The following is a 15999-nucleotide window of genomic DNA, read 5'->3' as shown; positions in this document are numbered from 1 at the left end:
CTCTCTGTTCACTCTATAAGTTTATTGTTCATTGATTCGACCTGTGAAGCAGTGATTGCTCTAGGTGATTTTGTATGCAGCCATTAGAGCTGCAAGTTTAAAGTTTGAAGTATTAAAGCCGGTTGAAGTTTTAGGGTAAATTTAGGGTTTTTTCTGGTTGAAGCCAAATGCTCCCAGATCTTGTATTGTTTTAAATCAAAGTTAAATACTAAGCAAGCCAGCACACTTACTCTATTGTTCTTCATCTTCCATTCTTTGGATTTAACAAGTTTGGTTGAAAGCTTAAAGCATTTGGCTTTCTGATTTTAATGGTGAAAGCATTCACGTTGAAATATTTCTTAAGTTATATTTCTTAATTTTGAAATAGAGCACTCGACATTTTCTTTCTCAGTTGGACCCGAGCTCACTTGGCATCCATTGGTGCCGAGAAATTATTGTGTGCTGAGCTCTTCTTGTGCCAAGCTCACTCGGCACCTGTTGCCTGTCACTCGGCACCTTCATGTGCCGAGTAAAACTGGCACTCGGCACCTTCATGTGCCAAGCAATTTTTTAAAGTGTCGAGTATAAATTATTATTTAGGTTTAAGGTTGTGAGTTGTTTTTAATCTATATTTCTCACATGGTATCAAATCTTTGAGGCCCTACATCCAAAGTGAATGAGGGCATTTGTTTTTTCTTGGGATATTTATCATGGCAGGAGATGCAGGAAAGATATGGCAGCAGTAACCATTATTTAATGGACAAAATTATGATACATTTGCAAAGAAGATGAAAACCATTATGGTTGCAAATGATTTGTGGGAGTTTGTGGTTAATGGATTCAATGATGTGACTGATCCAACTCAGTATGCTGCCCTCACAAATGCACAAAAAACTCATTTGAAAGAGTCAAGGAGGAAGGATGCTAAGGCATTAAGTCTTATTGAAGTAGCAATGATAGAGACAGTATTCCCAAAGATTGTAGTAGCAAATGATGCAAAGGAAGCATGGGATATCCTTGAGACAAACTTCAAGGGGATTGATAAAGTTCGTGCTGTAAAGCTACAAAATATAAGGAGGGAGTTTGAGAACCTTTAGATGAAGGAAAATGAATCAATTGCAAACTTCAGTTCAAGGACCTCCAATGTGATTAACCAACTGAAGTCAAATGGAGAAGACTATCAAGAGTAGAGGATAGTGGAGAATATATTGAGGAGTTTACCTCATAAATATGACCATCTGGTCATGACCATAGAAGAGGCAAAAGACCTCACTACTTTGACAATGGATGAGTTGATGGGTTCTCTTCAAACCCATCAGTATAGGATCAATAGATCCACATCTTCTTCTACCCAAGACCAAGAATTAAAGGCTCAGTCAAATCCAAAAGGAAGGGGGAGAGGAAGAAATGGCTCAGGCAGAAACTCCAGAGGCAAAGGCCAAGGAAATGGAGGACAAAGAAATGCTACAGCAGAAGGCTCAGATAGAGCAGATGGAGCAAGTAATTCACAAAATACTTCAAGAGGAGGTAAGAAAAACTACAACTCAAATAAGAGTAATTTAGAATGCTACTACTATCATAAATATGGGCATTATGTAAATGAATGCTGGAAGATGCAGAAAGATTAGTTAGGACAAGCAAATGTGGCTAATGTGAATATGAGAAGTGAAAACACTGCCTTCATCATGTGTAATGTTGGTGAAGAAGGAAGCCCTAAGGTTTGGTACCTCGACAGTGGATGTAGCAACCACATGAGTGGTAATGAAATCTTGTTTTCATTCATTGACAAGAGTTTCAAATTAGAAATTAAAATGGGTAACAATGGAACCCTACTAGTTGTGGGCAAAGGATCTATTATGGTCCGCACCAAGAAAGATGAGAAAAAGGAAATACAAAATGTGTATTTCACCCCTGGTATGAAGCACAATTTGATGAGAATTGGTCAACTCATTCAAAATGGATACAAAGTGCTGATGGAGAATGACATGTGTGTCATTCAAGAAAAAGATGGGAGCAAGAACTTACTTGTAGCAGTTCAAATGACAAAGAATAGAATGTTTCCCTTGAGGATAGAGACATGTTTCTCATCTCAAGTTAGTGTTGCACCTCCCACACAATCAGCTCTAAGGAGTGTGATTGAAGACCCCTCACAGCTATGGCAGCTTAGGTATGGTCATCTTGGCTATGCTGGTTTAAATTTATTGTCAAACAAAAGAATGGTAGATGGTTTGCCACGTGTAGGAAATGCTTGTGACAAGTGTGAGGCTTGTATTTTGGGTAAGCAACATAGGCTTCCCTTTAATTCTAAAAATTCTAGGATTCCTAGATATCCATTAGAATTCGTGCATACTGACCTAGTTGGTCCTATGCAAGTTACTTCCATTGGGAAGAGTACATATTTTATGACATGTATTGATGATTTTAGTCGTAGGACATGGGTGTATTTTTTAAAGAATAAATCTAAAGCATTTGATAAATTTGTAGAATTTAAAGCCCAGGCTGAAAGAGAATGTGGACACTATATCAAGGTCCTAAGATCAGATAGAGGAGGGGAGTATACCTCCAATTCTTTTGTAAACTTTTGCAAGAAACATGGCATTAAGAAAGAGCTCACAGCCAACTATACACCACAACAGAATGGAGTGGTTGAAAGAAAGAACAGGACCATTGTTGAAATGGCAAGGAGCATGATGAAAGAGAAAGGTCTCCCAACTGAATTTTGGGGAGAGGCTGTGGCAACAGCAGTTTACCTAATTAATAGGTGTCCTACAAAGGCAGTCCGTGATAGAATTCCAATGGAAGCTTGGTCACGAACAAGATGGACAGTTGAACACCTAAGGGTGTTTAGATGTGTTGCATATGCACATGTGCCTAAAGAGCAAAGGCAGAAATTTGATGACAAAGGTGTGAAATGCATCTTCACAGGGTATAGCCCAGAATCAAAGGCATACAGATTGTATGACCCATTGAACAACAAGATGATGCTTTCAAGAGATGTGGAATTTCTTGAAAATCAATCTTGGTATGGACAAATTGATGAGTCACCAAGCACTTCAAGCAAAGTGTCATTTATGAATGAAGAGGATGCTAATGAATAGCAAGAAGAAGGAGCAAATAGAAGAAAAGGCAAGCAAGTTCAGACATTGTTGAGCTCCTCTAGGCATGACCGAGTGTTAGTGCCAAGTACCAGTGAAGACCGAGCTAGTCATCAAAACAATAGCAGTGAAGATTCTAATCCCACACTCTCCTCCCTGTTACCAAGAAAGACCAAGAGTCTTAGGGAGATATACCAAGATGAAAGGTATGAAGATTATGATGAGAGTGTTAATTTTGCATTATTTTCTCATAGTGATCCAATATATTTTGAGGAAGCTATCAAGGAGAAGAAATGGTGTAATGCCATGGATGAGGAAATAGATGCTATAGAAAGGAATGAGACATGGGAGCTAACAGATTTGCGTCCCAAGAAGTAAATGATTGGAGTGAAATGGGTCTATAAGACCAAATGCAATGCTGAAGGCAAGATTGATAGGCATAAGGCAAGGCTAGTAGTCAAGGGCTACAAACAGCAGTATGGAAGAGATTATGATGAGACTTATGCCCCAGTTGCAAGAATGGAAACCGTGTATGCTGTCATAGCAATTGCAGCTCAGCATAAGTGGAAGGTATTTCAAATGGATGTGAAGTCCACCTTCCTAAATGGTGTATTGAAGGAAGAAGTGTATGTGGAGCAGCCACCTAGTTATGAAGTTGCAGGTGAAGAAAATAAAGTATATAGATTGAAGAGGGCTCTCTATGGGCTCAAGCAAGCTCCAAGAGCATGGTATAGTAGGATTGACTCATATTTGATGAGCAATGGCTTTAGCAAAAGCAATGGTGAGACCACTCTTTACATCAAGGCAGCAGATGGTAATGTATTGATTGCTGTCTTGTATGTAGATGATTTAATTTTTACTGGTAATGATAAGACTCTAATTGGTGAGTTCAAAGAGGGCATGAAAAGTGAATTTGAAATGATAGACCTAGGTCTCTTGAAATACTTTCTAGGCATAGAAGTAAAACAAATGCATGATGGCATCTTCATCTCTCAAGAAAAGTATGCAGGGCAGATCTTGGAGAGATTTAAAATGCAGAACAGTAAGGAAACCCTCACACCAACAGCAATAGGTCTGAAGTTGAGCAAGGAAGACTCTAGCAAGAGAGTGGATCCAACACTATAGAAGAGCATGGTTGGAAGTCTAATGTATTTGACAGCAACTCGGCCAGACCTAATGCATGCAGTAAGTTTGATTTTCAGATTTATGGAAACCCCAAGGGATTCCCATTGGCAAGCGGGAAAAAGGATTCTAAGGTATGTGAAAGGTACCAAGGGATTTGGAATTTTGTATACTGCATCAAATGAATTCAAGTTGATTGGTTACACTGATAGTGATTGGGCTAGAAGTATAGATGATAGGAAGAGCACTTTCGAATACATGTTTCATATGGGATCAGATGCAATTTCATGGGCATCCAAGAAGCAACCTATTGTTGCTCAATCTACAGCAGAGGCTGAATACATAGCAGCAAATGCAGCAGCATATCAAGCAATTTGGCTAAGGAGGATCTTGACAGATTTGAATGAAAGGAAAGAGGATGGAACCATAATTTATTGTGACAACATCTCATCAATTGCATTGTCCAAGAATCCAGTCTTCCATGGGAGAAGAAAACACATTGAAATCAGATATCACTTCATCAGAGAGTTGGTGGAGAATGGGGATATCAAAATGATTTTTTGTAAGTCAGAGCAGCAGCTAGTAGATATTTTTACCAAGCCATTAAGCATTGGAACTTTTGTGCACCTAAGGCAAAGTCTTGGTGTAGTTGATGTGGATCAGCTTTGATCCTTGTTTTGTTTGGCTCGGGACAAAGGGGGAGTGTTGGAAATTTATGTCAACACCTGCAGGTTGTCCTCGAGCCCCACACCCATCTACCCTGTCAGGTCACTGCAAGCATTCATGGACGGCAGACATTCATTTTGGTAGGTGAGAATTTGAAATTTGAATGTTAAGAGGGAAAATGGAATGTGATAAAAGGAATGTCATTCATTCATTCAAGTAAGAAAAGAATATAAGAAGAGTGCATATCAAGCAGATCAGATTAGAAGTTGCAGAGAAGAACAGTGGGAGAAGATCAACAGATCCAGTCGTCAGAGTGTAGAGAAAGAAGTTTGTTTATTTCGTGCCTGTAGTTGCACATCTTCTCTTTGTTCACTCTATAATTTTATTGTTCATTGGATTCGATCTGTGAAGCAGTGATTGCTCCAGGTGCTTTTGTATGCAGCCATTAGAGCTGCAAGTTTAAAGTTTGAAGTATTAAAGCCGGTTGAAGTTTTAGGGTAAATTTAGGGTTTTTTCTGGTTGAAGCCGAATGCTCCCAGATCTTGTATTGTTTTAAATCAAAGTTAAATACTAAGCAAGCCAGCATACTTACTCTATTGTTCTTCATCTTCCATTCTTTGGATTTAACAAGTTTTCTTAGCATCATTTTTTCTTTTTCTTTCTAAATCTTAAAAAATTCTTTCTTCAACATTACCAAAGTTTCAATTATAAAATCAGGAAATATCAACATAAAATAATATAGTATTTTTTCAAAAGAAGACAAATATTCAAAAGAAGATAAATTAATTAGGACAAGGAATCCCATGAATTGTTTGAAAGTAAATTAATTATTCATCTTAAATGTAGTCGCAATTCAAAAGCAGAAAAACTCAGACTGAGCCATTGAATTTATAAGAGAATTTATGACGACAAGTGAGAAAAATGACTGGTCGGTGCTAAAGATTTTGCATGTGAGAAATATATAAATTGTTTTGTACTTGATCTATGTTGTGGTATAATTTATTTATTTCAACACCAATGACATTTTATGGGTTGCTTAATCAAGAAATTTAGTGAAGAACACAACCTTCCAAATGTGCTGGAATTATCAAATTAAGCCCTATATAGCCAACCATTTGAGGTGGATTTTCTCAAAACAGAGTTGAGAGATCTCGGTCTCTGTAAACTTGATCTAAAATGGCTCTGGAATTTGTGCTTGGCATGAAGGTGGAATTGGAGATTCTAGCTATGCCAACAATTCTTCAACTCAAGTATATAACAAGCCCACGATTTTAATTTCTTTGGCGTCTATCTATAATTGTCAAATTTTGCTTGACTTGCAAATCGTCAGTCTTGAAGTCTATTTACCATATTTAAACTTTTTGATGATTAAATGTTATTGAGCAATATGTGTTCTAATTTATTAGAACTAACCTAGGCATTATAAAACTTTCACAAAGATTATAGATTGCTCTCTAATTTGACCATTGTATTTATCTTGTAAGGCAGAAAGCCCTCCTTTGGATTGTATCATTAGGAAGTTTGAGTAGTTGATAAGCATGTCAAATTGTGATATTGCTATCATGATTCAACTTTGAGCAGTGATTTCTATAAAGCGTACATGAAAGCATGTGCATTCTCCATTTCTAATCATCCCTAACTTTTAGCAAAGTATATTTCTATTATGTATTCAATCTCCACTGTTGTTTTTACTCTATCTAGATTTCCATGATAAAATCTTCATTTTATTTCTTGTGTGTTGGCGTAGCAATTGTATCTCTGATGAGATCCCTCTTGACCACCAGTACATGTTTTTTGGTGTGATGAAAAATTGTAGTATCAGAGCACAGGTCATCGATTTGAGTCCCTCAAGCCCTTCGTTGACCCTTCACCTATGTAGGATTGGATTATCAACATGGTATGTAGTGGGTGGGAATCCTGAATCCCACATGATAAATGGTGTATCTAGCTCCATTGTGTGGGGTGTTGGCATAGGTACTATAACTTAAATGAGATCCATCTATTTGCACCCACTACACACTATGTTGATAATCAAAGCCTATGCGGGCGAAGGGTCAAAGAGCTTGAAGGACTCGAACCAATGACTATGACTATATCCATGACGAGATCCCTCTCCACCACAAGTACATGATTTTGTTGTGATGGCAAAATCTACATTGTAGATGTGTTTTTGATTCATGTAGGGAAGTTTAATTCATTAAAATTTTAATTGAGGGCTTCATTATTAAAAGTTTTAGTGGTTTAAGTGTTTTAAGAAATGGCTCCCACACCCAGTTGCTTGTCATATTTGATTCTATGATTAATGAGATTGACTAAATTTAAACTTAATTTATTGAAGAGTTGAACTCGATTTATTGTAAAGGTGAAAAAAAAATATCATGAAAAGGATCATGCTTGATGAGTGTGTTAATATCCTCTTTAGAAATTATATTATTTTTCCTAATCATTCTAACATAATAATTGCATGTCTTTATCCTGTATTTTTCTAATTCTTAATGAAAATAAGAAGAATGTCAACTTCCTAGATCTCCATGAGGTCATTATTTTTCTCATCTTAGAGTATGCCCAATCTATGTCTATTGCACTTGAGTAATCCTATAGTAAACATGAAATTGAATATACCCATAACGTCGCTACTTATTATGTTCATATGTCCGCTAGTTTAAGGATGAAGTTACAAATGAGGAGGATCTTTTGCCTATTCTAATAAGAAGAATTCAAAGAAGAAAACTATGAAAAAATGCAATCCTTAATGGTCACATGTTTATGATACTAATAGTGACAATGGAGGCTTTTTTCCCCTCTTTGTTAGAAATAGTAATTTCTACTTAGAATGAATTATTTGTCATTAGATGTTTCTATATTATTAGGTTTAGGTTTAGGTTGTGTTAGCTGAAGTATTTTTCAAAAGTTTTAGTCAACTGTAGTAATTTCCAAAAATTTGTAGATATTTTGTCTTGTCGGCTAATGCTAGATTTCTCTAGAATATTGTACGCTTGCCTATAAATAGGAACTATGTATTCATTTGAAATCATGGTGAACAGAATACAATATATTTTTATTATGCTACAATACATTGTGTTTGATGTTTTATTTTTTTCTTGTACCTCTGCCCATCCATCAGAGTGGTATCAGAGCAAGGTTAAGAAGAGGAGTTTCAATGATTGTGCATAAGGAGGATTGCAAGAAAGAAAGGGGATATAAAGTTTTTGAGAGATCCATAAGTTTCTTATTGCCCTATTTAGGATTTGTTATATCTGTGAATTTTTTTTATGAGTTTCTATGAGACATGGCTTCAGAGAGTTTTAAGGCTTCAATTCCAATGTTTTCTGAAAAGAATTATGATAATTGGGCTTTTAGAATGAAGCTTATATTTGATTCCTATGAGTTATTAGATATAATCTTAAATGGTTATGTTGAACCTGTAGATGAGTCTACTTTAAATGCTAATCAAAAGAAAAAGCTTGATGAAAATAGGTAGAAGAGTAAAAAAGCTTTACAAATTATTGGACAAGCTTTGGATGACTCGATTCTTGGAAAAATTAAGCCATCTGTTACAGCCAAGCAAACTTGGGACATTTTTGAGACTACATATCAAGGTACAAGGAAGGTAAAGACTGTTAAATTGCAAGCACTTAGAAGAGAATTTGAAAATTTATAATTGAAGGATTTTGATTCTATAAGCCAATTTTCAAAGCATGTTATAAATGTGGTTAATCAAGTAAGGATGAATGGTGATGAGCTTACTGATCAAAAATTTGTAGAGAATATTTTAAGAAGTTTGCCTCCTAAATTTGATAATATTGTGGTTGCAATTGAAGAATCTAAGGATTTAACAACATTATCCATAGATGAGGTGTTTGAATCCTTGTATAATCATGAAGATAGGTTGAACATGTGTATTGGTAATTCACTAGAGAATGCATTCAAAACACAAATGACATTTTGTAAAGGGAAAGGAAGAGGAAATTCTAGATTTAGAGAAAGAGGAAGAGGTAGATATAATATTCAAAAGGAAGAAGCAAAGAGTCTAGATCTAGGAGGAAGAAGAAATCAATACTTCAACTCAAGGGGATGCAATAACAACCACACATCACAGAGGTATGATAAGATAGATGTTCAATGTTATTACTACAAAAAGTTTGGACATTTTGCAAATGAGTGTAAAAAGAAACAAGTTGATATGAGTAAGAAAAATGAATTTTTTTTTAGAGTAGTTCTAAGACATTGTTCATTACTTGCAATTTAGCCTAAGAGAGTTCAAATAATTTTTTGTTTCTAGATAGTGGTTACAACAATCATATGACAGGAAACAAAGATTATTTTTAAAGCTTGGATAGATCAATTAAATCAAAAGTGAAGTTTGGAAACAATGAGATAGTGGGAGTAAGTGAAAAAGGTAAAATCAATGTCATAACAAAATATGGTAAGAAATATATTTCTTATGTATACTTTGTACCTAGTTTGAAACATAATCTTATAAGTGTGGGGCAATTTGGTCAAAAAGGTTATAGAGTTATTTTTGGGAAAAATGTGTGCATTGTATTTGATATGCCTCCTAGTAACTTGGTCATTGGAAAGGTAGAAATGATAAATAACAGAATATTTTCACTTCAGATGAAGAACAATATGGTTGATGAAATTGCAACAAGTTTCAAGGCAACAAGTCAAGATCAGGCATGGATATGGCACTTGAGGTATGAACATCTAAATTTCAAAAGATTATCATTATTGCAAAGAAAGGAAATGGTAAGAGGCTTATCCCCAATTGAAGCATCATTAAGTCCATGTGAAAGTTGTGTTTTGGCCAAACATCATAGAGAGAGTTTTCCAAAAAGGATGTCATATAGAGCAAGGGTACCTTTAGAAATTGTGCATTAAGATATATGTGGTCTAATGAAAATGCCATCATTAAGAGGGAGCATTTATTTCTTAACATTTATTGATGACTTTAGTAAAAATACATGGGTTTAATTTCTTAAATACAAATCTAAAACTTTTGGCAAATTGAAAGAATTTAAGGCTTTTGTTGAGAAACAAATTGGTTTACCTATCAAGGTTTTGAGATCTGATAGAGGAGAGTATAAGTCAAATGAGTTTCTAGATTATTGCAGGGATCATTGTGTCAAAAATTAATTTACTACTAGTTACACATAATAGTATAATGGTGTTGTAGAGAGAGAAAATAGGACAATAATGGAGATGGCAAGGAGCATGTTGAAAGGTAAAAACCTTTCTAATGAGTATTGGGCTGAGGCAATTTTTTGTGTTGTTTATATCTTGAATAGGAGTCCAACAAAGATTGTGAGGGACATGATTCCACAACAAGCATGGAGTGATAAGATTCATAGTGTTTCTCATCTCAAAGTATTTGGTTGTAGTGCATGTGTACATGTTCCTAAAGAAACTAGAAGTAAGTTAGATGATAAGAGTGAGAAATGCATTTTTGTTGGCTATGATGAGAAATATAAGGCATATAGGTTGTTTAATCCTATCACCAAAAGACCCATTGTGAGTATGGATATTGTATTTAAAAAGGATGAATCTTGGGATGGAAATATACATAAAATAATTACAGGTCCTGCAACGATAAAATAATTACAGATGCTGCAACGATAGCATATGGTGAGAAGGATAAAAAGGATCATGAAGATCAAGAGGATCAACCAAGTGACCAAGAAAGAACTCCACCATGAAGTCTACAAGGAGATCACTTAGAAAATAAAGTTAAAAATGGAGAATCTTCAAATTCACAAGTAAGTAATGATTCAAGCCCTGTACTTGAACAATTGAGATCAAGGATTACAAGCAAGAAAACTAGAAGCTTGAGTGAGATTTATAATCAAGGAAGTAAAATAGATTTGCAATCAAATTTTGCTTTATTTGCTTAAGATCCTATATATTTTGAAGATAGAATTAAGGAAAAGGCATTGGATTAATGCAGTGAATGATGAAATAGAATTTGTTGAGAGAAATGATAAATGGGAATTAGTTGATTTTCCTAATAACAAAGACTGCATTGGTGTAAAATGGATTTATACTTGACTAAGATTAAAGCTAATGGAGATGTAGACAAATATGAGGCAAGGTTAGTTGCTAAGGGATTTTCACAAGAATATGGGGTTGACTATAACGAGACACTTGCACCTATAACAAGACTTGATACTATCAATATTAGCTATTGTAGCTCAAAACAAATGGATGGTTCACCAAATGGATGTCAAATCAGCATTTTTGAGTGGATATTTTGAAGAAGAAGTCTATGTGTAGCAACCACTAGGATATGAAATAAGAGGACATGAAGATAAAGTTTATAAGTTGAAGAAGGCACTCTATGGACTGAACCTACATTATATACAAAGATCAATGAGCAAGGTTAGATTTTGATTGTTTGTTTATATGTTGATGATTTGATCTTCACGGGCAATTTATCTATTGACATGTTTGAATCAACAATGAAAAATGAATTTGAAATGATAGATGTAGGATTAATGAAATATTTTCTTGGCATTGAAATTAATCAAAATGATAAAGGAATTTTCATTTTTCAAAGTAAATATGCAAAATATATTTTGAAAATATTTAGTCTTGATAAATTGTAGTCTAGTTTCTACACCTGTGGTAGTAGGAACCAAACTAAATAGAGAAGATATTGAGAAAGGTTTGGACTCAACTATATTCAGAAGATTGGTTAGTAGTTTGATGTATCTCACTACTACTAAACCAGATATTATGTATTGAGTGAGTTTAATCTCTAGATTCATGGAACCACCTAAGAACTCACATTTGTAGGCAGTAAAAAAAATTTGAGATATATTGTAGGAACTATGAATCATGGCATTTTGTATTCTACTTTAGATAATTTTCAATTAATTGGATATACATATAGTGATTTTTCAGGGAATACTAAAGATAGAAGGAGCACATTTGGATATGAATTTCATCTTGGGACAAGTGTTGTAGCCTGGGCATCAAAGAAGCAACTTGTAGTAACTCTCTCATTAGCTAAAGCAAATTATGTAGTGGGAACAAAAACATGTCAAGCAGTATGCATGCGAAAGATTTTGAAAGACTTAATGCAAGCTCAAGATGAACCTACTACAATCTATTGTGATAACAAGTATGCTATTGCACTTTAAAAGAACCATGTGTTTCACAAGATGACAAAGCACATTGACACAAGGTATCACTTCATTAGAGAGTTGGTTAATAATAGAGTAATTAATCTACAACATTGCAAATCAAAGGACCAACTTGCAGATATCTTCACCAAGGCTTTAGCACAGGAACAATTTGAGATTTTTAGGGAAGCATTAGGAATTGTAAATATTCATGATGTACATAGTAGAAATTAGGGGGGAGTGTTAGAAATAGTAATTTTTACATAGAATTAATCAGTCATGATTAGATGTTTCTAGATTATTAGGTTTAGGTTGTGTCAGCTAAAGTATTTCCCAGAAGTTTGAGTCGGCTGTAGTATTTTTCAAAATTTTGTAGATATTTTATTTTTTCGGCTAATGCTAGATTTCTCTAGAATATTGTACTCTTGCTTATAAAAAGATGCTATGTATTCATTTGAAATCACAGTGAATGAAATACAATATATTTTTATTGTGCCATAGCAAATTGTATTTGGTGTTCTACCCATCCATCACTTTTCTCATACTCAGCCTTATTAGGATTGTTAAAAATAAAGTCCTTGCCTTTGATGTTCAGTAATTTCGTAAGCTATAAAAGGGAAAGAAGGGAAAATTGGAGAAAAGGCCAAAGCAGTTTGTAGGGAGGCCAAAGTAAAAGATGTGAAAGGGATTTTGGGATAACCTTAAAGGATTGGTGATAGATACGGAAGAGGTTTTTTAGGTTAGAAGGTTCCATTCTAATAATAGAACTCCTAAGAAGGATAAGGGAGATTTTCATATGAAGTTATCCCTATAGATGCAACTATGGATATGGATGATATTACCCCTATGGATGACATAGCCTTATATAGCCAACCATTTGGGGTGATCTTTCTCAAAACAAAGTTCAGATATCCCAATCTTTGTAAACTCGATCGGTCTAAAATGGCTTTGGAATTTGTGCTTGTCATGGAAATGCAGATTCTAGTTATGCCAACAACTCTTCACCTCAGGTACACAATACGACTTTCCCTTTTAATTTCTAAATTTGGCTTGAGTTGCAAATCGTCCATCTCAAAATCCATTTACCGTATCATAACCCTTTTGAAGATTAAATGTTATTGAGCATATTGTCAGTTTTGTTTTAGTTCAGTTCTGTCACAACTAAACCTAGACTTGTGAAATTTTCTGGTGCAGTTAAAGATGATTCAAGTTGTTAAACCAATTCTAGAGCGTGGCATTAATGAGAACATGAGAGTGAAGTTTGGTGTAGGTGACATTTTTAGGATGGCTGATTTCGGTTGTGGCACTGGCAAAAATACTCTTCTGGTGGCGTACACCATTGTCAGTGCCATACAACGCTTATTGGCAGATGAGGAGATGCCTGAATTTGAGGTGTATTTCACCGATCTCCCCTCTAATGATTTCAATTCACTGTTTCAAATGTTGCCTCCGCCCAAAGATAAGAATTGTGTGGTTACGAGGCCTTACCTTCCAGCGGCTGTCTGTGGATCCCACTTCACACGTCTCTTCTCACGGAAAAGTCTCCATTTTTGTCACTCTTCTATGAGTCTCCACTGGCTCTCATAGGTGAGAAATATACAATATGACTTCCTCCCTTTATGAATATGGTATTGTCGTCTCATGAATGATAGTATGTAAGTGCAGTTTCCAGAGTTTGTTCAACAGAGAAGATCTCCTCGTGTTTACGTTTCTAGAGACAGTGAGGAAGGTGTGGCGAATGCGTATGCAGAGCAGTTCGATAGAGACTTCACAGCGTTTTTAAGAGGGCGGGCAGAAGAGATGGTGGAGGGGGGGTGCATGTTCATAACTCTCATCGGTCGTAATGAAAACACTCATATAATGGAGGATCAGGGAGTATTGGGAAAACTAAAGATAGTGGATGATCTACCAATTTTTATAAATTATATAATTAAAAGGTTTTTAATGTTATAAACAACTTGGCCTCAAACAATAGACTGTCTATAGTTTGGGTATTCCTCTATTAACCAAGTTATCTCCTTGTATATTTATATATCACAACATTTATTTTTTAATGATTACAGGCTATAATTACAGAAGAGAAATCAAAATCGTTCAATTTACCTTGGTTGAATCCAGAAGAAGTTGAGAGTATCATCAAGCGAGAGGGGTCATTTCCAATAGTGAGTATAAAGATTGTTGGAAAAATTCATGCACATCCTATTTCAGATATTCAAATAGGGGAAGAGAAGATGTTTGAAAGAATTGTAACAAATCAGTATAGAGCACTATTTGAAAATATTGTGGAAGCTCATTTAGGATGCAAGAGATTGACAGATGAATTCTTCCTAAAGATTGCTGAAAGAGCTTCCATTTTTTAAGAGTCTCTGTCTAGAAAAGTAGATTTGCTTGTTGTCTTTTTGAAAAGAAAAGGAGCACACAATTAAAATAATTAATTAATGAAACCTGCAAATATAAATATCTTCATTATATTATGTAGATGATATTATGTAGAGAATATATTATAGATCCCTACTATTGTCTATAAATACAAACTATTGTCTCTTTAAATATAATATGAACAATGTATTAAAAAATACATATTTTTTATTCTGATTTTCAACATTTATCTTCAAGTAGCAATAATATAATATTCACCATAATTATTTCTATTATTTTCTTTCTTACAAAACACTCAATAAAGTAGCATTACAAACTGACTTGACTAGAAATACCATATCAATTGCAATCATTTATAATAATTTTGTTTCTTACAAAATGATGTTGGACTTCCACTACAACCCCCCAAAAATATAGGCATATAGCATAGGTCATTAAAACATATTGATATTATTTTCCCAAACACATTAGCCTAGTAGTCATGTACATAAAGGATCCTTGATCCTATACATGTTCATCAAGTTGAATGTTGTAGCAAAAAACTCAATTGGAGTTGTAGTTTTTTCAACATGCTATATATAAAGAATGACCACTTGTAGATACAATTTACCAACATTGTTTTCCAAATGAACAAAATGAATTTCATATTTTCATATTTTTCTTTGTGATATTCCCTCTTTAAGATAGATTAGTATCTATCTCCAAATTTTTTCATCAACCTTGATATGATGAAAGCATATGACAAAGTTTGTTGGACTTTCCTCTTTCTAGTTCTTCAGAAAATGGGTTTTTCAAAAACCTAGTGTAAATGGATTAAAGCATGTATTTCTGAAGTTTCATTCTCAGTTATCATCAACAGGAAAGCTTTTGGTCTCTTTTCTTCTACACAAGGCATTAGACAAGGTGATCCATTATCTCTAGTTCTATTCATGGGTAGAAGCAAGAAGTTGTGTCTCAATTCTGTAGAAGTCCATGGATTGAGATCAAGCTCTTTTAAAAATGGGTACCCGTTTTAGGCTCAAGTTCCTGATCCAAAATTTAAAAAATAGGCACTTACCCATTTTTTATTTTCAAATAATGTGTACCCATTTTTGAAAACATAAAAAAAATGTATTTTTTAAAAATAGGTACCCATTTCTTACAACATGGGGTGGGATTTTTTTTCTCTTACCTCAAATTTCGGTTTGAGATAGGCTTGGTGAGACCAAGCCTATGCCTTCACCTCTCAAGAGTTGGCTAAGGCATTAAACTAACAAATTCATGCCTTGCCATAATTTTTAGAGGGTCTTCTTGATCAAATTCTTTTATTAAACAAAAACTCATTAGAGCTCTCACTGTCATGATTTTAAAAATATAAATTATATTGTGCTATTATTTTATTTACTATTTTTGTATTATTTTTTAATGAAAGGTGGTAACTAAATGTAAAATAGTGAAGTTCACTAAAACTTCAATAACTTTTTTATTTTATATGTTTTCTTAAATTAATTTATATGTCATCAATTTACATACAATCCTTTTGAGGTTAAAAAAATTGAAAAAAATAAACTTTTGATCAAATTATGGTGTCCATACACAAGAGGTTTTAAAATTTACCTTTATAGCCAATTAATAATTATTAAAAAAAAAATTCAATA

The 15999-nt window shown here is 34.3% G+C and overlaps 1 pseudogene; it reads left to right on the top strand.

The window, feature by feature from the left end:
- The first annotated feature begins 1386 nt into the window (after window positions 1-1386).
- On the top strand, window positions 1387-14409 carry LOC149558825 (putative jasmonic acid carboxyl methyltransferase 2; annotated as a pseudogene).
- Window positions 14410-15999: the final 1590 nt, after the last annotated feature.

This window comes from Cupressus sempervirens, chromosome 5 (genome assembly GCF_028749045.1).
Source record: "Cupressus sempervirens isolate cs-2001-9-10 chromosome 5, ASM2874904v1, whole genome shotgun sequence".
NCBI lineage: Eukaryota > Viridiplantae > Streptophyta > Pinopsida > Cupressales > Cupressaceae > Cupressus > Cupressus sempervirens.
The sequence above is the reverse complement of the archived record's forward strand: the minus strand, read 5'-3'. Positions and strand labels throughout refer to the sequence as shown.